General features: G+C 37.8%; 1 long non-coding RNA gene across 10 annotated transcripts; it reads left to right on the top strand.

Annotated features, from left to right (window-relative positions):
* The first annotated feature begins 4,645 nt into the window (after nucleotides 1-4,645).
* LOC133818278 (uncharacterized) lies at nucleotides 4,646-13,023 on the top strand. Of its 10 annotated transcripts, none has more exons than XR_009885867.1 (9): nucleotides 4,646-4,786; nucleotides 6,192-6,446; nucleotides 7,496-7,541; nucleotides 7,927-7,980; nucleotides 8,528-8,647; nucleotides 12,020-12,104; nucleotides 12,178-12,252; nucleotides 12,344-12,623; nucleotides 12,819-13,023. It is a non-coding gene; the product is annotated as an uncharacterized LOC133818278 (long non-coding RNA). The 10 variants fall into 10 exon arrangements; XR_009885864.1 differs by having other exon boundaries at nucleotides 4,650-5,083; XR_009885868.1 differs by adding an exon at nucleotides 8,339-8,428 and having other exon boundaries at nucleotides 4,650-6,446.
* Nucleotides 13,024-27,017: the final 13,994 nt, after the last annotated feature.

Below are 27,017 nucleotides of genomic sequence, written 5' to 3'. Positions count from 1 at the left end.
GGCTTAAGAGCCAAGAAGGGCATTGATGTGTTCAACATAAGACAAAATGATTAGATATAGTAAACATAAGCATTGAATGACTCATCATGAGCATTAATGCCTGACCGACCTCAAGTTCGATGAAAACTAAAAGCACTTGTCTAGTCTAAAGGCTAGTTACTTAGAGCCAGGGCCAGAATGCCCAAGTGACTGCATCGTCACATGGCTAAGGGTGAGGAGCCCAAGTTAGTGACTCACTCATCAGCCATTCATCTAATTCAAGTTTGTGACTCCATAGTCACTCATCTGGTTTAGGTTAGTGACTCACTCATCAGTCACTTATCTGATTCAAGTTTGTGACTCCATAGTCACTCATCTGGTTTAAGTTAGTGACTTACTCATAAATCACTCATCTGATTAGGACTACATGCCCCAGCATGATTATCAGGATCTCAAGTGTTAATCACTCATCTGATTAGGGCTACACGCCCCAGCATGATTATCAGGATCTCAAAGTGTTAATCACTCATCTGATTAGGGCTACAAGCCCCAGCATGATTATCAAAATCTCAAAGTGTTAATCACTCATCTGATTAGGATTGACTAGATAGTCATCCATACAAGAGGGCAGGATCCACAATCATTATTTGGATTTATTTGCATGCATGAATAGGGTTATTATTGTTAGGCATGCCTATTATGATTTAGTAACATGTTATTACTGTTCATGAGCATATTAAGTTTTCTTGCTGAGCTTCGGCTCACGGGTGCTATGTGGTGCAGGTAAAGGCAACAGAAAGCTGGACCATCCTTGAGTTGGAGAGCTTAGGTGACAATGTGTACATATGCGGTTGTTCGACCGCCACGGTCAAGGGTTGAAAGAGGAACTAGGGTTAAACCCTATTTTGCCGATTAGGTCGGCTGGTTGTAAATATTTTATTGTAATTAACCTTTAAATTATATTTTTGGGATCCCAATGTATACAGTAAACGTTTTAGTGCAACATTGTATCTTAACCAAAAAAATTCACCCTAAACCGCTAACATACTTAGTTACACGATTATGGCCAAATGACTCGATTAGCGAGTTTAGCACTGTTTAAAATGCACACCATAATTGTCCTTGGAGATTAGGGCATTAAATGATTATATGATTACATGCTTCGTGAATATATATGAATGTGATTATACGAGTACCTGCTCCCTGATTACAAAAATGTGATTATTTGCATGCTGGAGTTGGAGGCATGGTGTGTATGTTGGGAGAGCATGGATTATGATTAATGAACAAATGCTATGGGCATGCAGTGGTTTGTGAATGTAGTGTGGTATGATTGTTCCCATGGGGAAAGCTTTTGATATGCTCATCACGTTTAATAGGTCAAGTTATTGACTGCAGATTTAATCAGCATGTATGTATCCAAGGCAGATAATGAGACCTGGTGGTAGTTATACTGAGGCTGGGAGTTACAGCCAGGGTTTGAGTTCTTCACCTGCCCCTCAGAATTTCCAACATCTGTTTACAGATTTGCAATTAAGATTGCAGAGGCAAGAGGAAGAGATTAGGTGTTTGAAGCAACAGCAGAACCTGTCGGGGAACACCTCTTCCTTTGCTATGCCAGGAGTGGCACTAGTATTGGCTCAGCCTAGGGTTGAGAACAGGTGGGAATTTCTCTATGGAAGATTCCAGAAGTATTACCCTCCAGTCTTTGAGGGAGGCCTAGATCTATTCAGAGCTGAGCAATGGATGGGCATGATCAGTTCCATTCTCGATAGTATGGGGCTGGTAGGTCATGATAGGGTGATCTATGCTACATATGTATTGTGAGATAAGATATAGTTGTGATGGACTGGAAAGAATTTAGGCAGCTGTTCAATGAGAGATATTACTGTGATGCAGCCAAGACTGCTAAGATGAATGAGTTTCTGAACCTCGCTCAGGGAAATGCAACATTAACCGAGTATGTTAACAGATTTGATGGGTTGTCCAAGTTTGCTTTTGACATGGTACCTATAGATGTAGCTGAGAAGGAAATGTTTATTCAGGGATTGATTCCCAGAATAGCTCAGGGCATTAGAGTTATCCTAGTGCATGAAATCTCTACCTACGCTCAGGTGGTAGAGAAAGCTCTTGCTGTTGAGTGCACATAAAATCAGATTGAGAAGGAGAGTGCTGGAGAGCATGGAGCTCGGATAGTGATACTTCCATTTATTGGATCAAGCAAGAACAAGGAGTGGAAAGTCTACCCAAAATGCACTCGGTGTAAGAGGCGTCATCTGGGAGAATGTCGAGCAAAGGCATGTTTCTTATATGAAATGGTTGGGCATTTCAAGAAAGATTGCCCAAGGCGAAGGTAAGATAAGAAAAGGGGGGTGGGCAGCTTGACTCTGACTTGAGTGTTCGCTCTGATGGAGTCAGATTCGGAGACTGAGACTGAGGCTGGTTCCTTAGGGGTGGTAGGTCAACTTTCTAGTTATGATTCTTGTATTGTGCTGACTAGTTTGGTGCCATGTTGTTCTTTGTTTGTTGCATCTAGAGAAGCATAGATTTGTTATACAAATTGCATGGTTATGTTGTGATGGAAATGGGATATTGTATTGGTGATTTTAAGAGATGAAGTAGATTATGATGGAAATGACTCATCAATAGTTTTGATAGGGTTGGTTATGACTGACTTCAGTATGATCCTGGATTTGGATTGGTTAGCCAAATGTGAGGCAATGATAGCTTGTAAGGAAATGATATTAACTCTTGGGTTTGAGAGTGGGAAACCCTTGTGGTAGTTGGCACTGTGCATGGATTTTGTATGATTATGACTTTTGTATTTAGAGCTAGAGATCTATTGCAGGGGGTGCATGGAACTCCTAGCTAGTGTGGTGGATACCACTTGTGCCAGTGAGATCAAGACAGACTTGATTAGTCTGTAAGTTTTTGGATATTTTTCCAAGGGATTGTCAGAATTACATTTACATAAAAAGGATAGAATGGTGATTGGATTGGTGCCAGGGATGGAATCAGGTCTAGGGCACTGTATTGAATGGCTTCAGCAAAGTTGTAAGACCTAAAGGGTCAGTTATTGGATAAGGTGGTATTCTCCAAGGTGGATATTTGATCTGGTTAGTACCACCTAGAGATCAGGGAGAAGGATACGCGGAAGACTGCTTTTTATATCAGATAAGGGCACTGGGAGTGTTGAGTTATGTTTTGAGGAACTAGTTAATGCTAAGTTATGTTTGGATGGACTAGGTGAACAGACACTACACCAAATAATACTTTCTACAACACATTAATATAAGCTTATTTAAAAAGTATTATAATTGATAATATAAAAAAGCATTAAAGTGAAAATTGGAAAAACAAATGGTGGGCCTTAAAAAATTATAATCGCCAGACTAAAAAATGTGTTATACTATTATCTAATTCTTAATTCAAATCTCTCTTCTCTTTCTTTTCTTCTCTTTTTTCCTCATCATTCTCTCTCCTCTCTCTCGGCTCTCTTTCTCCCACCAGACCTCTCTCCTTCACTCTTTCTCTCTCGCCTTTGTCTTTGTGGAGACCGACCGCTACCTTCCCCTACACGTGCCGGCTAGGGATCTTCAGAGGCCGTCGAAGCTTCGAACATGCGGGCCCAAGCGCTCGCACGACACCAGAGGCGAACGACGACACCAGACGCCAGCTCTTCTTCTCCTTTTTCCTGTGTGCGGCCAAGCCTTCTTCTTCCCTGCGTGAGACCAGCTAGCTCCATCCAGCCTTCAGTCCGTGCATTCTTTGTCACCCAGCCACCTTCTCCAGCTTTGATCCATGCAAGACAAGCATTTCAGCCTCTCCATCTCCCTCACAGTGACAGGCACATATATTTTGGTATTTCTCTCTTTTTTTTCTTTCTGCGATGAGTTTTTTTTCTCTACAAAATAACTTATAGTTCAATAAATTTGATTGAGTATTACTGATTTTGTTGAAAATGTGTGTATTTGATAGTGGTGTTCCATTATCTGTGATTCATTTAGCTGGTGGGAAGTGTTTATAAAATATATATTTTAACTATATAATTAATGTAGTTAGGATGTTTGATTGAATGTTTGAATGAAATAAAAAGCTATAGACATCTATTTATTTGATTGTTTTCTTATTTCTGGTGCATAACTCCAGTACTGCTGGCTCTACTTCGCCAGCTGGAGAAGTGGGACTTGTAGAGAATAATGAGACAAGTCAATGTGTAACTAATGTTAAGGTAGAGTTGGGGTGTTTGGCTACTGAGTTTGGTTGGAAGGTCAGAAGGTTGGCTCCAATTGGTGATGAGATAAGAGAAGCATCTCATATTCAAGCTCAAGCTTTTTATGAATTTGCTTTTGTCTTTAATGACTTTTTCTTTGAGTTATTTAAGGTTTGTTTTATTCTCCGTTTGTTATATTTACATATTTATTTAATGGGTTATCTTTAAAAAAAGGGAAGAAAAAAGTATTGTTTAATATGCTTTATTTACAGGCCGAAGTGCTTGCTGGGCTTATGTATAAGCTTAGAAACTCACCCCAAGATAGGTACAATAGAAGCTTTCTGAGATGAACAATTTTTAGTAGAGTTTAAAAAAGTTTGATTCAATTCATTATTTGAATCCGTAATATAGGTATGCTTGCTTGGTTGCTGAGGTTGAAACTGGTGGTGACACCTCTAGTTCTGATTCCAAACAAGGACTTGTGGGAGTGGTAGATGTTACCGTTTTGAGAGACCAAAATGTACTTAACCATCTTCCATATGATTCAGAAGAATACCTTTACATCTCAGGAATTGCTATCTTGGAAAGTTTCAGGTTTATGGTCCTTCCTATTCTATAAATTTTAATATCCATTTATGCACTGTACATATTTGACTCATAATTAAACTAACAGGAGGAGAAAAATAGCAACTGTGTTGCTAAAAGCTTGTGACATGGTATCGAGTCTATGGGGTTTCGTCACATATAAATCATAACATAGTTCAATAAATGCTTGAATTGTTTTCTTTTTTGCAAGGAACAAAAATGTATTACATCACTTGGGTTTTCTAGTTTATGGTTCTTATTCTTGGTAACATGGGTTTGATTCTCTTTGGTGGAGAAGCACTTAAGGTAATGACCAACTCTTATTAAACCAAAACATGTTTATATAGACATATTATGTATAAATTTAAAGAAATTTCCCTTATTCATTCTCAAAACATAGGAAGTTAATTCATTACTCATTGGCCACCCATTTGGGTGGTCTGATTCTCTTAGTCTCGTGGTATAGTACAACATTAGATTTATTTCTTGTTTTTTTTTCATTTCTTGGTTATCTCTTTGGTCTTGGGAAATAGGAAGCCCAAGTCTCTCTAACGATAATTTTGATCTCTGTTTGTTATTTCTCAGTTAATTCCAAATTCTTTTCTAAATTCTTCACTTTAGAGCAATTATTAGCTTATATTTCAGTTTACAACAATTGTTTCTGAATGTGCCAACATGAGAAGAGTTCACGATGTAAGGAATTTGGATGAATTAAAGTGTCAGACTTCATTACTAGTTGTGTGACACCAAACCATATGGACCACACGATATTGTTTTTGAATGTTTTGGATGACCTTTTACATTATGAGAAAGGTTTTCTGTTGTTTTTGTTTGGTATTTATGAGATATTCTATCTTGTGGGAATAAATTATTGAAAGCCAGTTAATATAAGTGAAGTGAATCTTCACATATGTCAGTTCATTTGATCTCAATTGTCTTTTTATATCAGCACCTCTACCCACATATAATTTTAATATAATTATTCTTTTTATATTGAAAGATTAGGAATAAGGATCCATCAACAAAAACATTTTTCCATTTAAGTAGGAAAGAAAAACAGAAAGTGTATTTTCCTTAGACTTGGAGTATGAATGGTCAATGGATAAGGTAATCTAATTATCTAGTGGATATCTTTGATTCTCTTTAATTCTCTGCTTGTAATTTCTCTTTGATTTTCTTTGTTTAAAGGTTCTTACTTTGTTTACTAGTAATGTCTTCTATCATAGTTTTTTCTGGATGTCAAGTATTATCAATGTGCCTTCTTATAACTCATATATACGTAAATGGATTTCTCTGTCTATGTTTTCACCTGGTAGAATGTGAAGCAAGAGGTTAGTTAAAGTTTGAATTTGAGATTTGTTCCTTGAATTACTTTTCAATAAGTTGGTTTAGGTACTTTATAATTGTGGTACAGATGAGTTGCGACAGGTGAGGCTTGCAGGAAAATGGTTGCGACAGTGGGGACGCACTAGCGAGGGTCGTGCCGGCGATGGAGTCGCGGTTGTGGGAGAGCAAAGGCGGGGTTGTGGGCTCGTGTGACTTGGGAGAACAGAGGCAGAAACAAAATGGTACGTTTGGATTTGTTTTTCTTTTTTCTGGGTTTAGCTTAAGGAAGGTGACGAGGACAACATCGTGGTTCCCCTGATTGATCTTCTTTTGCAGTGTAAGGGTGAGTAACTTTTCTTGGCATCGTTTTTTCTTTTGGATGATAAATTGATTGCTGTGAGCTAGGATTGTTGAATGTGGAGTGTGTGAGCTGTGATTGAGTGAGATGTGAGTCTTTTTTGGACTCATTTGGGGGGTTTTGATGCCCTAATGGGTTGAATTTCAGGACACGATTGTTAATTTTTTATTATTATTATTTGTTTATGTTCTTTAATCTTTGATCTCCATCGTGTATTTGATCTCTTTTCTTTAGTCTTTATACAACTCTGCTATGTAAATTTTTTATTTCTAAATTATTTTCGGAGCATTAAATAAATATATTTTCTCAACTAAATTATTTAACCATTAAATAAAACATTAACTGATATGTTTCCCCTAGAACGACATTCACCACACGTTTTGTAAATTGTAATTAGAACCAATTGTTTGTACCTGATACATGTGTATTCCAGTTCTGTTATTTGGGGTAGCACTGGCATTACAAACTTCTGATTCCTCATTTTCTCCACTGCCTACAAAAATTCCACTACCAGTCATCTCTTTCATTTTATACCCCGAACAAGGTTTCCTGAAGAATGCAAAAGTTTTTTGTCAGAACAACAGATATAATAGAGGAATTTCTAGAAGGTGCAAAACGAATCAATGGTACACTTTGATATTACAACAGAAAAACATGTAAGCCCCAACATGTGTTTTAAAAAAAAATGGTGTGTCCCAACGCAACAAGGAATCAATGCAATTCCAGAAAAAAATCAGCTCGCTCCAACAAGATATTTGAGGTGAAAATTTAAAACAACAAGTTGCAGCCAAATAAGTACAAATATTTAGCTAAGTTCTCATTAGAGTGAAATATTTAAGGAAAGCGTTAATTGTTATTTTCCTTGATTAAGCTATAATGACTAGTGTAATGCATGTTGGTGAATTGGATTGCTTACTTATTTATAGTAGTGTTTGAAACTAATTTGTTTGATGTGATCTGAACTAGTAACTGAAGTTGTTTCATGAGTTTCAAAAGCTTGATTCATGAATTGGATTGCTTACTTCTTCATGCAGAAAATGGAATCAATGGCAGATGAATTGGATCCATGTTGAACAATCAGTAAGTCGCTTAAAATTTCTGCTGAGTTGTTTATGTCAAGCATAAGTAGAGAAGCAAGTATCAGGTTACTACTTGGGTATATTGTTAAATGAGTCCTTTGATTACAGTTTTTAAAAAGACGATGCTTCTTCCTGCCCTTCTTTATTATTGAAATTAATTCCCCTGCTCATGTATGTTGTTCGGTGTGATTATATGCTGAATATCATTCCTTGTATTTTCTCCTGTGTGAATTGATTTTGTTATTAATTTTTAAATTATGTATAAGTGTAACTTAAATAAGTATGTGAATATTTTAGCATGATCTAGAATATGACATTGTAGTCATAAATTTACGAATTTGATATCGTTGTTATAAAGTTACTTAGTAAACTTTGTCTGTTTTCAGTTGGTGAACACAGGAAAGGAAAGGGCAAAAGTCAGCCTTCTTTTTACATGGGCGGTAAGCATCTCTTTTCCTAACATAATTGTGTATAATTACTCCTAGATGTTGAAATTCTTGATTTCAGGTATTGACTTGCATGAAACTTATATAAATTTTTCTTCATTTTATTTGAGACAACTGTGACAAAGTTCAGAGTGGGGTTTTCCTGATTATCACACATATGGTTGTCATGAAACATTTAATATCTAACAATATTTGAACTAAATGTATGCTCTGGTGTATTGAGCAAAACTCATATTGCAGTTCTGAGAGCAAAATATGGTTCTTTTGTTATTTCATTGTTGTTATTAGATGCTTGTCTTCACTTGTCCCTAACTGACAAAATAATATTTTTTCTTTACTCTCTTTTTCAAAGGCAAAAAATGTCCAGTTAACAATAATTTCCGCAGCTGGTGTTATGATGCTCTAAATGTGATTATTGTACCCTTCCTAAGACAATTTCATGGTTTGGAAAACTATCTATGGCTCTGAGGCTTTTTTTTTTTTTTTTAAAAAAAAATAGATGTTAAAGGAGATAGCTTCTGACTAGAAAATCTCTTCTCAGATTTAGGCTGACGGAGACATTCATACCCACTGAGACTATTCAAATACCCTGGATTTCGATGTTGGCATTCACAAAGAACTCTCTAATGGCAATTAGCCCAACCTCCCTCCTCGTCTCCAGGTTTTTTTTTCCTTTCTTTTCATGTTATAAATTTCTTCCACTGAGAGAGCATGCACTTATTTTCTGGTTACACAAAATCTCTCTTTTGTTTTTAATTCATTCTTGTGTTATATACGTAATCTACTGGTAATGGAACAATAATGAATGAACTTTTTGTTGTTGCTGTTGCAAATCTAATTGGTTGATTTAGTCTTTATCATAGACTCATTCATACTCAAGGACACTCCTTTATTATATTTAAATGGGTCTCTTGGCATGTCGAAATATAAACGTGTTAGATCTGTTTGATATTGATTTAGTCTATGTTAGTGATTTGTTATTGTCATTTGTTTTGTCTCTGTCTCTTTTGTTTGCTTTCAGTGAAATGGGTATGGTTTTTATGTTCATATATATATATATATATATATATAGTTTTCTTTCTTTGTTTGCACATAATGTTTTTGTTTAAATGACTCTAAGAGACCTATATAAATAAATGACAAATATGTTGCTTTAATTTGTTGTGAATTTTTTTACTTTGTTCGAACAGACAAAATCAATGGCCCCTTAGTGCCATATATGCTCTTCATTTATATATATTTGAATAATGGTTGTAGAAGACTGAAGATTGTCTTTTGATTGGAAGAGAAGGAAAAATAAAGGGTAAAAGAAAACCCTACTTACTAATAAGACACTGCTCACAGTAGAGTTCCATAAGGTTGGTAGAGGCTTTCCTATAACCATCTCACACTCTGCCCCCACACACATATTCTTTTACTTCACCTCCACACTTGTGTGCGAGTTTGTGTTTGTGTGTGCCTTAACTAAGTTTCTGGAATAGACTTGCGTAGAGAGACCCCTCAGTCTCATGGTTTGGCTTGTTGTTTCTATTCTTAGTTTTTCTTCTTTGCTTGCTTTTCTGCTGGTGTTTTGTTCTCTGTTCATGTCAGGCCACTTTACTTTGTCTTTATAGTTGTTGATTCTCGTTGGTTCTCGCTGGTTTGAGTAAAATGGTGATTGTAAGAGTCAACTAGTGATTAAAAAAGGCTAAAACTTTATATAATGAAGAAAACCTCTAGTGTTTGGGTGACTTTTCCGTAAAAGCCCACAACAAAGTTGTAATTGATTTAAGTTTTGAAGCTTTAGAGGTGGGATAGTAGGGACTCTTCTTATTTTCTAAACAAAATTTAATGTTTTCCAAAACTACTTGTAAACTCAGGTTAGATAAATTTGCATTTTTTTTAAGAAGGGTTTGTTTGCCTTGGAATAGTTGAAATAAGTATATATATATATATGTGTGTGTGTTGATTAATTTATACTATTAAGGTTTTGGGATGTCTATCCATTTTGACCATTGGACTTTTGAGGACCTATATTAGCGTTTTCAGATAATCTTGTGAGGCTCTGATTTTTTGTTAGCAAACTAGCTACTACTATAATATTATTTATATTACACTTCTTTAGTGATTGCTTAAATTTTTGGGTCTATAACACTGTGTCTCTGGACTCTTCAATTGTCTTCTGTTTGTGTATTAGTTACTTACATTTCTCTATTTAGATGATAAAGATAATGTAATTAATATTAAATTCTTAGCTTCTTGGGAAAATGAATAGATTTATACTACTTTAAAGCTTTGAATGATATATGTAAAGATGATTGAGCAAGAGATTTGCAAAGAAAAAGATTAAGGGCTAAAAAGGATAAAACTTTAGAAGGTAAGCTAAGCATTTTTTTCTTTCAATTTGCTCTTCCAAAACCCCTCATTCATGAGTGGGTTGTTCTGTACAGAGACAATATTATATTTTTTGTTTTTTGGTCATTATATTTTGGTTCATTAAATGATATCCACCTGATATCGCCCAATAATTCCTAAGCGGTCGCAGTAGTAATCGGGTCATGTCGTATCCACAGAGAGGTAAAATACAAGTAAAAAGGAAGATTAGTAAATCAGAAATAATAAACTTTGAAATGATGTAATTTTGAAAAAGAATATAAACATTAAATAAACAAAATCGAGGAATTAGAATCAGAAGGAAAATATGGAAGGCATAAGTTTCATTCATGCAAACATATATATATATTTTAATAAAATTGATTCATTATACTCAACTATAATTCTACACCATTAATTATAGTTGGAAAATATATATAATAAAGCTCACCTTAAAATATGTTCTTTAATTAAATTATACTAACTTCTAAAAAAACCTATCATATTATATACTTTAAAGCGACAAAATACCAATGGCAGAATGCAGGAAAAAACATATAATATAACAAATATTCTAAATTAAATTAAAAACTTAAATTACATAAGAAGAGCATGACTAGACTTATGTAAAAGATAATAATAAATTTAGAATAAAAATTAACAGAAAATAAATTTAATTGTAACAAATATATAGAAATGAAGAACAAAATAAAGAATTAATATATTAAAAATATAATGTTAAACATGAACTCCACTCTAGCCTTTCCACAAGAGAATTTAGCCTAAAATAGGCATTGTTTTCACTCACAAAAATATAAAAGAAAAATAGGAAAAATAAGTGTTTTTCTCTCCAACAATACTCTCTACTCTCATTCCACAATCTAATCCTTTTTTCCCTACATTTGGTCCTCTATTTATAGTAAAAATAGGACCCAAAATGTGAAAAATCGTGTACAATATAGTGGGAAAAATGACTGAAAAATAGGTGCAAAGTGGGGAAAATGGTGTTCAGCCGTGGGAGACAAAGGCTGATCGTGGCAGGCAGCTGGTCGGGCTCGTGGGGAGCATGGCAGGCGACAGGGGACAAGTGGCGTGCTCTGGTTGGATGCGCAGCTGGAGCGTGGCAGGTGACAGGGAGCTGGCGCGTCAGACGGCTGACAGCTTGCGTTAGGTGGCTCGGCTCGGCTGGCGTGCGGCTCGGCTGGCGTGGCTTGGCTGGCCGAATGGAGGGCTGCCAAGTGGCAGCGTGGGGGAGCAGCCATTGCTTGGGTTTGGGCTCCATTTTGGGCCTAGTTTTGGGCCATTTCATATTCAAAAATGCCATTTTCTTCATGCTTTCTTCAATTTTAATTCTTTTTTTTCTCCTTTCTTTTTCTTTGTGTCAAAAATATGTATTTTATTTCCTGAAAATTAAACACAAATTAAATTAAAATTAATATTTTCAAATATAAAATATATGACAATAAATCCATGAAAATATTAATTAAAACTTAATTAATTTTACACTTTAAGACTAATAAAATGATATTTTTGAGCACTAATCACCACCTCACGTCATGGTGCTCACTAGCTTTAGATTTGTGGCAGCTGGTGATTATATAAACTTATAACATAGTATGTAGTACTAGTTTGATTTGTGGCAGCTGGCATCGAAGCTAACTGTTGTTAATATGTGTAATAGCAAGATCTCCAAGTTAGAAGAAGAGCAATAGAATACGAAGCTCAAAATAACTGAAATGATGAATCTACTTAAAGAACACTTGGTGGTAATTCTATCTTGCACTTGTAAACCTTAGTTTTCTTTTCTTCCAATGAAACTTATCTTGGTTTTATATTTAGGTTGGTGGTAAAGTGACACCAAGCAAAGGACAGTCTCGCAATGTACCGCAATCAAACAATATTCATTCCCCTAAGGTAAATTATCAAAGTTGTTATTGTTTTAATGATTCATTTTAGAAGAACAAATACAAAAATTAATATATTGTCTTTAAAATCAATTTGGTAGAGTATTGCACTAGAAAAAAGATATAACTTTACAGAAGCGAAGAATGCTTGTTGCTTGCTTGACTGGGCAGATGTAATTGTTGCTGAAGGTCGTTGAGATTCTAGTGATCCAAAGTTAACTGTACATGGAAAGCCTCTTGGACCAGACTTTATGCGAGTATGGGTTGATGCTGATATTGTACCAGAATCTTACTTATTTCGTCCTAATAATGCGATGCTTACAATACAAAAAGCAGTTGGTTCCACAGTTGCATGGCCTTCTAAAAAAGTTATTCCAAGAGGTACATTTTCATACTAAAAAAAGAACCAATGTCTTATAATTTAGTGTTTGGTTTCTTTGTTTGCTTTGGTGTAGTTGTGAATTCATTATTTTGTATGTGGTGTCCTCTCTTGGAAATAATTTCCATAGCATTTTTCTTGAAGTAATTTGTGATGCTAGATAATAACAATAAAATATTTCTTTGTTTATTTTACAGATGTGACAAGCGAAATAGAAAATGATACTTAATTTTGAAGGCTTTGTGTTGGGCAGCTGTAGAATATTTTGTGCTGAAAGTAGTAACTTTTCAATATGTTGAATATTTAAGACTACTTGAATACTTAAAGAATATTTTGTTGTTGATGACAGTGTTGAATGTTTTGAACTAATTTGTGGATTGTTAATACAATGTTGAATGTTTTTACTTTTTGTTATTTGAAAATCAAGTTCATCTGATGATGCTAGTATATATTAGAAAGCTAATTTTAATTATATAAATAAAAAAATAAAAAAATAATAGAATAAATTAGTGTTATATAAATGAATATATAATGAGAATTTAAACTTATCTAAATATTAAAATAATACGAAAATGTGTTATAATATCTATTACAATAACACTTTTTATAAGTAAAGAATTTTGTTATGCAAACTTCATTATATAACACAAAAAATGTGTTATACTAAAGTGGAATATAACACAAATTTATAAGTATTGAATTGTGTTATATAATCGACTATAAATAATATAATTAAACACTTATCTATTTATTAAAATAACACAGAAAGTGTGTTATCGTTGACAGTATAATAACACATTCTGTATAACAATGATAAAGTGTTATGTAAAGTACCCTGACCTACGATAACATAGTCGGTCTTAACACGTCAAAAAGTGTTATGGTATGTTTTGATAACACATTTTTGGTTTTATTAAAAGCATTTTTTTCTTGTAGTGAGAGTATTCAAAGGTTATTTGAATTAGATTTGTGATCATCTTGATCGATGGTATTATGGTATACGCTCAGTTGGAGATTTGCCAAGGTCAAGGAACGCCTCAGAGGGCAGGAGTTTCCTTGGATGGGCAGGATATTACATGTGTTTTGGGAAAGAGTTCAGAGTCTTCTTACAGATCATAATCATTTTGTAGGTTGTTATAACACCTCTGTGATAGGAAAATGGATTTCCTATGCATCATGTTATTTAAAGGATATGACTAGGACTAGAGTAGAGTTTCAGGTGGGCCAGGTGGCCAGCTGTACCCTTGAGATTATTATTTCAGAAAGGATCAAAGAAAAAAATAGTTAAGTGACCCATAGATGGAGAATGGAGGGGAAAGTCTTAGCTGGATTAGCTAAGGACTATGTAGTGTCAGGTATGCGTTTATTGTGGTATAAGGATCGGACTTGGGATCCGATGGACACTGGGATTAATTGAGAGATTAAGGATTTATCTCATACTACTCTCTTATTCTTTTCATCTAGGCATCATGAAAGATGTACTAGAATATGAAAGCTTTATATTGGTGGCCTGGGATGGAGAGGGAAATAATGGAATACTTGACAAAGTTCTTAACCTGTTAGCAGGTCAAGACAGAGTATCAGAAACCAATAAGACTATTGTAGCCTTTGAGTATTCCATAGTGGAAATAAGGAAACATCATGATAAGTTTCACGGTGGGGATGCCCAGGATAGTGGGTCAGCATAAGTTGGTTTGGGTCATTATGGACCAGTATTTAAAGTGAGTTCACTTCTATTAGTAAGGACAAGTAACACAACTGATCAATATATAGATCTCTATGTGAGAGAGATAGTGCGCCTTCATGGAATTCAAGGTCTATCTTATCAGATGAAGACTCTATTATTACTTCCAGGTCTTGGGAGGGTTAAGGAAGGCGATGAGTATATAGTTGGAACTTAGTACAGTTGATTATCCTCAGACTGATGGTAAATCAGAGAGAGATTTGTCCAATTATTGGAAGGGCACTTTATGAGATGAGGTATGATAGAGAATGTATATCACCCATTCATTGGAATTAGATGGGTGAGATGTTATATTTGGATCCTGAGGTAGTTCATAGGATCATTGAGGCTATTGAAAGGGTTAGAGCTTGGAGGCTCACTTCTCAGAGTAAATGGAAAAGTTATGATGATTTGAAAAGCAGGAACATGGAGTTCCAAGTAGAAGATTGTATCTTCCTTAAAGTATCACCATGGAAAAGGGTGAGGAGATAAGGATAAGTTAAGCCCTAGATTAATATGACCATTTGAATCCTGGATAGGATCGATCAGGTTGCCTTTGGATTGACCTTATCTTTGGCACTATCTATTGAGGACATGGGTTAGAAGAGTCTCATGAGTTGAGTTATGAGAATCTGGAGATTAAGGCTAAGTTATCCTATGAGGAGTAGCCAGTTCAGATTTTTTTTTTTTTAAAAAACAAGGGTCTGAGAAACAAAACTATACCTTGGGTTAAGGTATGACACAAAAACAGTGAGGTCGAGGGAACGACCTGGGAACTCGAATCAGATATGCAGAATTTATATTCCGGGCAGTTCAGATAAATTTCGAGGACGAAATTTCTATGAGGAGGGGATAGTTGTAATGACCCAAATTTCCTAATAAGGTTAAGGACCTTGATTAGGAGGCCGGGATTGCCATAATTGATTTATTATGTTATTAAATGATTATATGCATGATTATGTGAATTATATTATTATATGATGATAAATGCATGCATATGGGTCCACTTTTCATTATAAGGGCATTTTGGTAATTTGGCCCGGTGAGGGCACATTTGTATATTTTCATGCATATTGGTGAATTATGAGTAAGACCACATCATAATGTGGATTTTTTCGAGTCATTCGGCATTATACGATCTTTGAATGCAAGTTATCGATTTGGTCATAACGGGGTTAATTTCAGGGCTCGGGGTGAGTCTCGGGGTAATTTGAGGATTAGTACATTATCGGGAATTAAAGGGTAATGAGATATGATTTATTAGCATTTTAGAATATTGGGAATAACGAGAATTGGAGGACGTTAATTATGATTAACGAGACAAAGGAGAAAGGACGGTTTTTCCCTTGGTGGCTGTTAAGGGTTTTAAATAGGCTTGGGGGCATTTAGGTCATTTGACCTTAGGATATGCTTAAAATAGGAAGGTTGTAGAAACCTTAGGAGCAAAAACAGAGATTGGTTTCCCTCTCTCACGATCATCTTCTTCTCTCCTTCTTTCTTTGAAATTTTTGAACCCCAGTTGAAGATTCAAGCTAAGGAAGTGAGCCTTGATGGTCTAGGGTTGTGTTCCACCATTGAAGAGGGTTCTATCTTGAGTTTGAGGTAAGTTTTTAACCATGGAAAACTCTGGTTTTGCTTTATTTTCAGTTCAGTTTTAATTGGGATTTTGAAGTTGAAAGTTAAGAATTTATGGGAGTTTTTGGCAAAGGTTGATTGGGTTATGATGCCTAGGACTTGTATGTTGGGTATTTTGGTATATTTATGAGTTTGTTTGAGGGTTGGGATCAATTCTTCAAGGTTGAAAATGGAGAAAACAAAGGAGGGAAAAACCAGGGTTGATCAGCCTGATCCTAGCGCTACAGCGCCCAAGGGAGGGCGCTACAGCGCTAGCCAAGGCCATCCATCCCTGCTTGTAGCACTGGGGCGCTAGGGGGGCAGCGCTGTAGCGCTACCCTGTTTTTCCAGGTTCCTATTTTTGGCACTTTTGAGGGATTTTGGCTTGGGGTTTCAACTCCTAAGGCTCAGGATCGAATCTACTAACCGTTTGAGTACAATTCGAGGTCCCGGGAGTGAGGTTTAGGTCAAGAACCTTTTATTATTGATTTCATTAATTGGATTCCATATTTGGTTATGACTAGGTGACCGCAAAGGGATCAAAGGATTGATAATTCTCAAAGGTCGTTCATTTTTTATTTCTCGCTGGAACCATAGGTAAGAAAACTGCACCCAGTATGTGATGCATGTGATGCATTAGATACATGTGAGTAGGGCATGACATGAATATTGAATATGAGATTGATCAGAGCTTGAGTCTCTTTAAATGCGCATGATCATAATTATGCTAGTGATTGTTAAGTAAGCATGCTGAATGCCCTACATTTAGATATTTGACATATGATATATGGCTGGTTGCATTGCTTACTTGTGTATGGCACTGACCCATGAGTCAGAAATCGGCATAAGCCGTATGGTATTGGCTTAAGAGTCAAGAAGGGCATTGATGTGTTCAACACAAGCCAAAATGATTAGATATAGTAAACATAAGCATTGAATGACTCATCATGAGCATTAATGCTTGACCGACCTCAAGTTCGATGAAAACTAAAAGCATTTGTCTAGTCTAAAGGCTAGTTACTTAGAGCCAGGGCCAGAAGGCCCAGGTGACTGCATCGTCACATGGCTAAGGGTGAGGAGCCCAAGTTAGTGACTCACTCATCAGCCACTCATCTAATTCAAGTTTGTGACTCTATAGTCACTTATATGGTTTAAGTTAGTGACTCACTCATCTGATTCAAGTTTGTGACTCCATAGTCACTCATCTGGTTTAAGTTAGTGACTTACTCATCAATCACTCATCTAATTAGGGCTACATGCCCCAGCATGATTATCAGAATCTCAAGTGTTAATCACTCATCTGATTAGGGTTACACACCCCAGCATGATTATCAGAATCTCAAAGTGTTTATCACTCATCTGATTAGGTTTGACTTTATAGTCCACCATACAGGAGGGCAGGATCCACCATCATTATCTGGACTTATTTGCATGCATGAATAGGGCTATTATTGCTAGGCATGCCTATTATGTTTTAGTAACATGTTATTACTATTCATGAGCATATTAAGTTTTCTTGCTGAGCTTCGACTCACAGGTACTATGTGGTGAAGGTAAAGGCAAAAGAAAGTTGGACCAGCCTTGAGTTGGAGAGCTTAGGTGACGATGTGTACATATACGGTTGCTCGACCGCCACAGCCGAGAGTTGAAAGATGAACTAGGGTTAAACCCTATTTTTCCGGTTATGTCAGCTGGTTGTAAATATTTTATTGTAATTAACCTTTAAATTATATTTTTGGGATCCTAATGTATACAGTAAACGTTTTAGTGAAACGTTGTATCTTAACAAAAACTTTTAACCCTAAACTGCTAATCATACTTAGTTACACGATTATGGCCAAATGACTCGATTAGCGAGTTTAGCACTATTTAAAATGCACATCGTAATGGTCTCTGGAGATTAGGGCATTACACTACTCCCCTTCAGTGTTCAGGGGACATGCCAAAGTAGGGTACCAAACTACTTGGATGACGACTTGGGCTACTTGTAATGCTTCTTGGTGCCAGGAGGCACAACAAACTCCCCTTGAGTTGTAGGGGATGGAACATGCGAAACAGTAAGAGAAACCAGATTAGTAGCAAAGGGCACTTCACCTGGAGGATCATCAGCACCCACGAGTGCAGCCAGAGGGACAATGGAGGGCTCCCCCTGAGAAGAAGATGGTCGTGGGTTACGGCGGCAGAGGGCATATAGACGGTGGGCATTGGGTATCGCCATTGGGGAAGAAGAGGGTACGGAGTAGAGAGAGAGACGTTTGGGAGGGAGAGAAAAAAAAACTAAAAAAAATGATGTGAATCAACCTTTTGTTTTTATTTAGTAAGAAAGGATGCAAAAAACAAATAGAAAAGAAAAAAACGACAAGAAAAGAAAAAAACGACAGAAAAAAATAATGCTCACTTGAAATTTTTTTTGTTTAAATTTTGAAGTTCAATTTCAACTTTATGAAAAAAAAAGAACACACAGGATTAAGAATATTTAAGCTAGAACAAATAGCATAAAACTAAACAGAATATAGACAGAGATAAACAACAAACTAAAAGACATAAAACAAAATGAAAGACTTTCTTCACATTGTTGAAACATACATATAGCATGTTGTAACATAAACCTGACAAATGTAGAAATAAGGTCTATCATGACACAGGATAGAACTCAACTAGGCAGAAGCAAAGAAAGTCAATCTCCATTAGTTTATGAAGTGTCCTCATGAGCTGCCTGCTAGAAGAATCAGGCGAAATCTCCCTCAATTTTTTTATTTTTTTTTGTATATTTTTGTTCTTTTTTTTTGTGGTTTTTTATTGTAGAAATCCCCTCAACAATTACCAATTAGAGAGCCAAGCACATAGGTAGCCCTCTCCACATGCACACAGTCCCAAGTGAAGGAGCAAACTACACAAAGCAAAGTGACCCAATGGTAGCTTTCACACTAAACAATAAGGTGTTGACGCAATTTTTCACCAACAGTATATTAATTAATAAAATGGGTAGATTAGTGCTTGATAGTAAACCGCAGTGAAAATAATAAGAACCCATTCAAAAGCACATAATTTTTACGTGGTTCAGTGATTAAAATCCACCTCGTCCACGAGTCAATATTATTAGTGTTTCTCTCTCTATTTTGGCAGAGTTTCAGTAAATCAGAATATGGTCCTCTTCTCTATCAAATATTCCCAGTATTTATAGGGGAATTCCATGGACATGTTTGGGTAACCGTGTAAATAAACCACGTAATTATATATGGTATATAATTAATACAGATTATTCCCATTTACATTGGGATATGATTTGGTAACAGAATAAACACGCTCCTGCTGTCTCAGGTAATAAATGATATAGATATGATACAGCCTAGTCATTAATGAGAGTATAAAGAATTCCCGAGTCTCTTGGGATCCTTCAGTATGCGTTATATCTAGGTCCTCACGAGCTGAATGTCTCACCCGAGCTCGTGCTTGACAACTATCTGACTCCGAGCTCGTAGTAAATCCAGGATGCCTAATATTGGGTTTGACCATTATGAGTCTTGAGCTATTCACATGGTTAATAAATAAATTTTACTTGGTCATCTTTCCACGTATTCAACTACCAGCTGTACCCGAGCTAGGCAAGTGAACTCATGCTAAGTTTAGGGTACAACATTTTCCCCCCAAGCTACTGCTCGTGTTTGATGTCGTCACTTTCTGACATACACAGTAGGGGCTTTTAGACTTCTGCCATATAAAATTTTGCTTGCCCACTACTCAAGTGTTGGATACGTGGCTTCTTGCAATTGGCGTCCGTTCGGGTTTTGAGGACTGAAACAACTATCCTGTCAACTTTTTTCCGCCATGTGGTCTATTTAACCTTGACCCTTGGATCTCGAACTAACCCAATTGGATGGCTCAGATTGATTTCTGTGGTTTACGTATAAATATGGTGATCAGCCCTGAGACCTCACCATCTTTATATTAAAAAAAATTCCCTTTCCAAACACTCAAGCTTCCCTTCTTCTTCTTGAGAATCCCCAGAAATTTTCGTCGTCTTGTAGAACTTCAAAAGCTTTCAAGGAGCTTCCAGTGGCCATACCTACATTTCCTCTGAATCAAACGTACTTTCTCTAAGTATTTCATCCCCTGGTTTGAATTTTCTTTTTATTCTTCATTTTCCAATATGATTTTTTTCTTTTTTTTTTTACTTCAAAAATGTTTGTTGTTCAGTATAGTTAGGCTATTTCTAAGTGCCAATAGGAAATGGGTTTTGGTTTAGGCTTCATGAATGAACCCAAACCAATTTATAAATAGGACACTCATAAATTTGGGCAAATTTCTGGGGTAATCTGAGAGAACCCTAATGGAAAATCGGTTTGAAGAATACTTGTTCGGGGTATCAAAACCGAAGGGATTAGGTTTAACCCTAGGTAGCTTAAGGGTTACGATTCCTTAGGCAGTTTTGCATTAAACAGCCTCCCAAAGGAAAGTAGAGGGTCTGACAATTCTTACATGCGGATCCTGAAGTATCTGGGGATTTTAAGAAATTGAGGCACGTGCCCTAGGATACTGCGTGGGACTAGGACAAAGTTTAGCTAGTATAAACTTTCAAACTTCGAAATTAGTCCTTTTCGTCCTCCGTACCTCCATGACCATAGTTATAGACCATCTTAGGTCGCCTACTAACTAGGTCGCTTTATCGTCAGGTGATCTTAATTATGGCACCTCCTAAGAAGAATGTTGTGAGCTCATCTACCCAAAATAAAGATAAAGGCAAGCATATCTCCTCTGAATCTCCTATCCCACATTTTGGTCCTATGGTGGAGAGAGAAGTCATCGTCGACCCCAATGCTTTTTTCGAGGCTGAGCATATAGTCTCAAGGATAACGACTCAGGGGAAGGTGAACAAAATCTTGTTGAGTCATAATATAGAGATGGGAGCTGACGATCTCTTTGCCCGACCTGCATTTGAAGGAGAATGGAGCTGTGCCCCCTTCCAAGACGACTATGGGGCTTGGAGTGATGAGCACCTAAAGGCTAGTGCTTTCCTCCCACAAGACCAATACTTCGTATATTTTTTGAACTACGTCAAATTGGCTCCCTTCCATCTCCCCCCAAATTCTTACAGCCTTTTGGCGGGACTAAAATATTTGTTTCTGAGGCATGAGTGGGAGGTCCCCACCACAGCAGACATTTTATATTTCTTCTGCCTCAAAGCGAGTCCTGACCAGAAAGGACGAGGTGATGGGTTTTATTACCTCACCAGATTCCCTAACTCTAGCTCCGTCATCAAGCTTCCCAGCCACCCAAATGACTATAAAAATTTATTCTTTATGTTGAATGGGTGCAAGAATTATGAACATTGGTACTTCAACCGTCCTCGTAAGTCTTCTATCTTTGTGAACTCAGCACGTGAATTTTTATTCCTTCCATTGTATTTTTTATATCTATGTCCTGACTGAGTTTGCTCCTCGTGCAGCTATATTCACAAGGACAGGAAAATCTGTGACCCTCGGGGGTTAGTACAAGACTTTGACCAGCCTCCCTCCTGGGGAAAAAGATTATTGCCAGGTCGTGAATGATGCCACCATGTTAGCATGCAAATTGATCAACGAGGGTCAAACATTAGCTTTGAGGACCCAAGCTCTACTCCTTGTTATCCTCGAGCTCCCCTCTTCTCAAGAGGCCTTGCCAGCCACTAAGGACACTGAAGAGGAAGAAGACGTGGCGCCACTTGTGCGAAAAAGACGAGCTCTCGAAGCCAATCAGGGGCTCGATCCTAACCGAGCTACGTTTAAGGCAGTAGTAGGCTCTTCCGGCCAAGGTAACCCATACCTTTTTAGAGAATTAGATCGGGCTACTACCATCCTTAAGTTAATCCATTTTAACCCTAACCAGCTCGTTAGCCGACATTCTACCAATCTGGATCTAAACGTAACCCTTCTCCAATGTGTGGATCATTTGGTGGTACGCTATGATCATAGCTATCCAAAAGGCACTGTTGTAGTTGATAACACATTAAAATTTAGATCCTCCATCTTTGAAAAATACAGGACAAACCGTAGGACCTGGCTTTCTCTGCTCCAGGGTGCATTTGCTCTTGGGTTCAGGCAGTACGTAGATGAATCCAGCCCTAAGGAGGGACCTAAACCCCCTAGGATCCAAGAGATTGTAGCCTTAGATTCCCCCTCCCCTCCGTTAATCCTAGAGTTGGAGGTCGTGCCTAGCCCGGTCCATACACCTGAGCTGATCATAATAGATTCCTCCCCTAGCCCGGAAGGTAGGATCCTTGTTCTTTTTTTTTTTTTTTTTTGCATTTATAATACCTTTGAAGCATTACTCCTGTGAATTAAAGCCTCTGTTCATTCTTTTTTTAGGTGAAGAGATGGAATCTTCAAGAGTTCCCAATTTGATGAGTGCCTTCAAGGCTAGGGGGTCCGGAACTGGTCCCATAGTAAAACGGCCCAGGGTGGCAAAGAAAGCCACCCCTAAAATGGGGGGTACCACAAAATCCCCCCTAAGGGTAAAGGTGCAAGCACTGCTTAGGAGCCAGCTCCGGTGACCACTGTCACTGTCTAGCGAATTCATCCTCCCCCTCCTCGACATATGCCTCCCTCCCACCCCCAAGTGATTCAAACCGAACCTCCCGTCCAAAGTGAGATTCCTCTCGTCCGGATACCGATCAAGCCACACGATCTGGACAAGATTCCCGAGGCCTTTCGGGGTATCATATATGAGACGGCGAGTCACATGGTGGGCCATGCATATAAGGCCAATGATAGGGATTTGAGGGGCATAGAGGAGCGCAACCCGGAAGATTTCGTCAAATCTTCTATGGGGATGAACCTCACCGTGAGTCCTTTTTCCCACTGCTAACCTTTCTTTATTTTGTTTATTATTTTTTATTGACTTGCTTCATTATTTTGCAGTCTGTCTTGGCTCAATATCGAAGCATAGCTTATGTCAAGGCCAAGAACGAAGAACTCTGAGCTGACTTAAACGCTGTCAGAGCTACCCTGAGTGTTGCTCAAGAGAGTGAGCATGCTGCCAAGGCTGCTCTCATTTCTTCTCAAGAGGGTGAGCAATCCGCGAAGACCGCATTGTCCTCCTCTCAGGCTCAGGTCACGGAGGCAAGTCACCGTGATGATCAGCTTCAGGCCGAGAACGACAAACTAAAAGCAAAGCTAATTGAGGCCAAGGTTAAAGCCAAGGAGGAAGCGGCACTATCTTTGTCAAAAATGGAGGAGATTCTTTACCATTGTTGGGCTTTAAACCAGGTGGGGAACTTCTCCTTCATGGAGCCCAAGCTGTGGGACCCGTATCTTGATAAATTCAAGATTCAGTTTTCGCAAGAACCCTCAGAGACTGGCGAGGCTTCTGGAGCAGTTGAGGGAGTCGGTGAGGAGATTACTTTAGCGGGGCGAGCTGACGGAGCCCAATGAATTTATTCAAGATTTTCTTTTGTAATCATTATCATATATTTTCTAACAATCCCTTGGGATCAAAACAATTGCCTTCGAACTTAGCTAGAGGTTTTTTTTCTCTTCAATGTGATGATATTTTTTTCTTATTTGAATATACATCTAACTTGTGATCTATTTGTCTTTCCTTTATTATTTTCTCATGTTTATGAATCCTTAGACTCTTGTACATTCGAAATCTTAAGGATCGACTTTAGATCGAGATAGATTTTATCAATCTTAGTTGTATCCAAGAATTTTCTCTCTTATTTGCATCATACCTGTTAAGAATCAAGCCTCAGACCTGGTCATATCCAGGGTTTTTAATAAGCTTAATAACATTATACCTGTTAAGAATCAGGCCTCGGACCTGGTTATATCCAAGGTTTTTAATAAAAAAATTTAAAAGCTTAGTTCGTGCTATGTTTATTGAAAGCTCGAGCTTTAAAAAGCCGTTGAATAATCAATTTATCCAAGCTTCCAAGTCTTTAATCTTATCCGAGTAGGCTTAATTTTCTCAAAACTCACCTTGGTTATGTGCCCCCCAAGTAACCAGAATGTATAAACTTTCCCAGTTGCTTTTATAATGTTAGAACACGAGCTTGCAATACTAAAACTAAGAAATGATTATTCAATAATCCATCTATCATTTATTTGAAATGGATTTTATAAATAAGCCTTACATTGATGGTAATATTATTGATAATACTTTTTTAAATGAAGATCATTCTAGGTCCGTGGGACTACTTCCCCATTTAGTCGGGTTATCTTAAAAGTTCCTTCGCATAAGACTTCTACGATCTAGTATGGTCCTTCCCAGTTCGGGCCCAACACACCATCCTTGGGGTCTTTATTTGCCAAAAAGACCATTCGGAGAACCTGATCGCCCAATCAGAGTCTATGTACCTTGACTTTTAAATTGAAATAGCGAGTGATCTTTTGTTGATAATGGGTGAGCTGTAATTGTGATTCCTCTCATTTTTCTTCGATCAGATCGAGGGATGCAATAAGTAGCTCGTTATTCTGTTCTTGATCAAATTTCCTCTGCCTGTGAGTAGCCACCATTGCTTCAATTGGAAGCATGGCCTCGCTTCCGAAGGTTAGGGAGAAAGGAGTATGCCCCGTGGAGATCCGGTGAGAAGTTCGGTAGGCCTAAAGTACTTGCGGAAGCTGTTCAGGCCATAATCCTTTGGCTTCTTCCAACCTTTTCTTCAGGCTTTCCTTGAGGGTCTTATTTACACCATTGCCCTGTCCATTGGCTTGTGGGTATGCTACCAACGAAAAACTGTTCGTTATGTCGTATCTTTCACAAAAGTCTGTGAAGAGATCACTATCGAACTGCGTCCCGCTTAGGAAGCCCAACTCAACATATGATATTCTTCACCATGAAATCCAGGACTCTCTTTGAGGTGATGGTTGCCAGAGGTTCGGCTTCTACCCATTTCGTGAAGTAATTGATTGCCACCACCGCATATCGAACTCCAGCTTTTCCCTTAGGTAGGGAACCTATCAGGTCAATTTCCCATGCTGCAAATGGCCATGGGGATGAAATCATTGTTAGCTTGACTGGAGCAGTTCGGGCAACTACGGCAAAATGCTGGCATTTTTCGCACTTCTGAACATACTAGATCGAATCTTTTGTTAAAGTGGGCCAAAAATATCCCTTTCTCAGTACCTTTAGCGCCAGGTTTTGCCCCCAAGCATGATCTCCACAAAAACCTTCGTGTATTTCTTGCAAAATGGTTTTGGCTTCCATGGGCAGAACACATCGTAGGAGGGGTAACGAATGACCTCACCGATACAAGATTCCATCAACTATTACATACCGTGGAGCTTGATAAAGTATTTTTCTTGCATCTTCTCTATCATCAGGTAACTTTCCAGTCACAAGATATTCCATTATAGGAGTCATCCAGGTTGGTTTTATGTTAATCATTCCAACCTCTATTTCTTCTTCTAGTACACTTGGGCTCTCTAGGAACTCCACTGGTACTACATTTAATGTTTCAGCCTCTTTTGTGGTAGCAAGTCGTGCCAAAGCGTCAGTGTTAGAGTTCTGCTCGCGGGGTATCTATTCAACAGAGGTAAACTCAAATTTAGATAGCACCCTTTTTACCTTGGCCAGGTAGCCTGCCATCTTGATGCCTCGAGCTTGATACTCTCCCAATACCTGATTTACCACGAGTTAGGAATCACTATAGCATTGGATGGCTTTTGCCTTCAGCTCTCTTGCCACCCTCAACTCTGCTAGTAAGGCCTCATATTCTGCTTCGTTGTTGGATGCCTCAAATCCAAATCTTAGAGCTATATGGAATCGATGTCCCTCTGGCGAGATTAAGATTATTCTAGCTCCTAATCCGTTCTCGTTTTATGATCCATCAACGAAGATTTTCCATAATTCCTGCACCGGCTCCCTCATGAGCTTATCTTGAAATTGGGTGCATTCATCCATAAAATCAGCAAGGGCTTGACTCTGGATTGAAGTTCGTGGCATGTATAATATCTCGGACTAGCTAAGTTCGATGGCCCATTATAAGAGACATCCCGACATTTCAGGTTTCTTCAATATCCGCCTTAAAGGTTGGTCGGTTAAGATGTTGATAGAATGGGACTGGAAATATGGTCGGAGCTTTCTGGAAGCCAAAATTAAACAGAATGTCAGCTTCTCTATTAGTGGATACCATGATTCAGCTCCGAGAAGCCTCTTGCTTACATAATACACTGGTTTTTGAACACGGTCTTCTTATCGAACTAACACAGCACTGACTGCATTCTTTGTCACAGCCAAATAAAGAAACAGAGGCTCTCCAAATGTTTGTTTGGATAATACCAGGGGCTCTACCAGGTGCATTTTCAGATCGTGGAATGCATGTTTGCACTCTTCGGTCCATTCAAATTTCTTGTTTCCTTTGAGCAAGTTGTATAATGGTAGACACTTGTCAATGGATTTTGAAATGAAGCGATTTAAAGTCGCCACCCTTCTAGTTAGGCTTTGAACTTCTTTACGCGACCTGGGTGAAGGAATTTCTAACAGCGATCTGATTTTTTCAAAATTCACCTCTATTCCCCTTGTGTTGACTATGAATCCCAGGAATTTTCCAGATGCCACCCCGAAAGTGCATTTCTGGGGATTCAGCTTCATGTCATATCTCCTTAATATACCAAAACATTCTTCCAAGTCAGATACATGGTTATTGGAAGTCTTTGACTTGACAAGCATGTCGTCGACATACACCTCAATGTTTTTCCCGATCTGGTTAGCGAATATTTTGTTGACCAAGCGTTGGTATGTAGCCCTAACATTTTTCAATCCGAATGGCATAACTTTGTAACAATTTACGTTATGTTCAGTCATGAAACTAGTATGCTCTTGGTTCGCAGGGTTCATCGCAATTTGGTTATATCTAGGGTACGCATCCATGAAAGACATGAGCTCATGATCTGCCGTGGCGTCTACCAACTGGTCAATCCTTGGCAGTGGGAAACAGTTCTTGGGACAAGCATTGTTTAGGTCAGAGAAGTCGATACAGGTTCTCCACTTCTCGTTTGGCTTCGGGACCAGAACTAGATTGGCAACCCAGATTGGGTATTTTTCCTCTCGGATAAACCCACATTTTAGTAACCGAGCTATC

This window comes from Humulus lupulus, chromosome 2 (assembly GCF_963169125.1).
Source record: "Humulus lupulus chromosome 2, drHumLupu1.1, whole genome shotgun sequence".
NCBI classification, from domain to species: domain Eukaryota; kingdom Viridiplantae; phylum Streptophyta; class Magnoliopsida; order Rosales; family Cannabaceae; genus Humulus; species Humulus lupulus.
The sequence above is the reverse complement of the archived record's forward strand: the minus strand, read 5'-3'. Positions and strand labels throughout refer to the sequence as shown.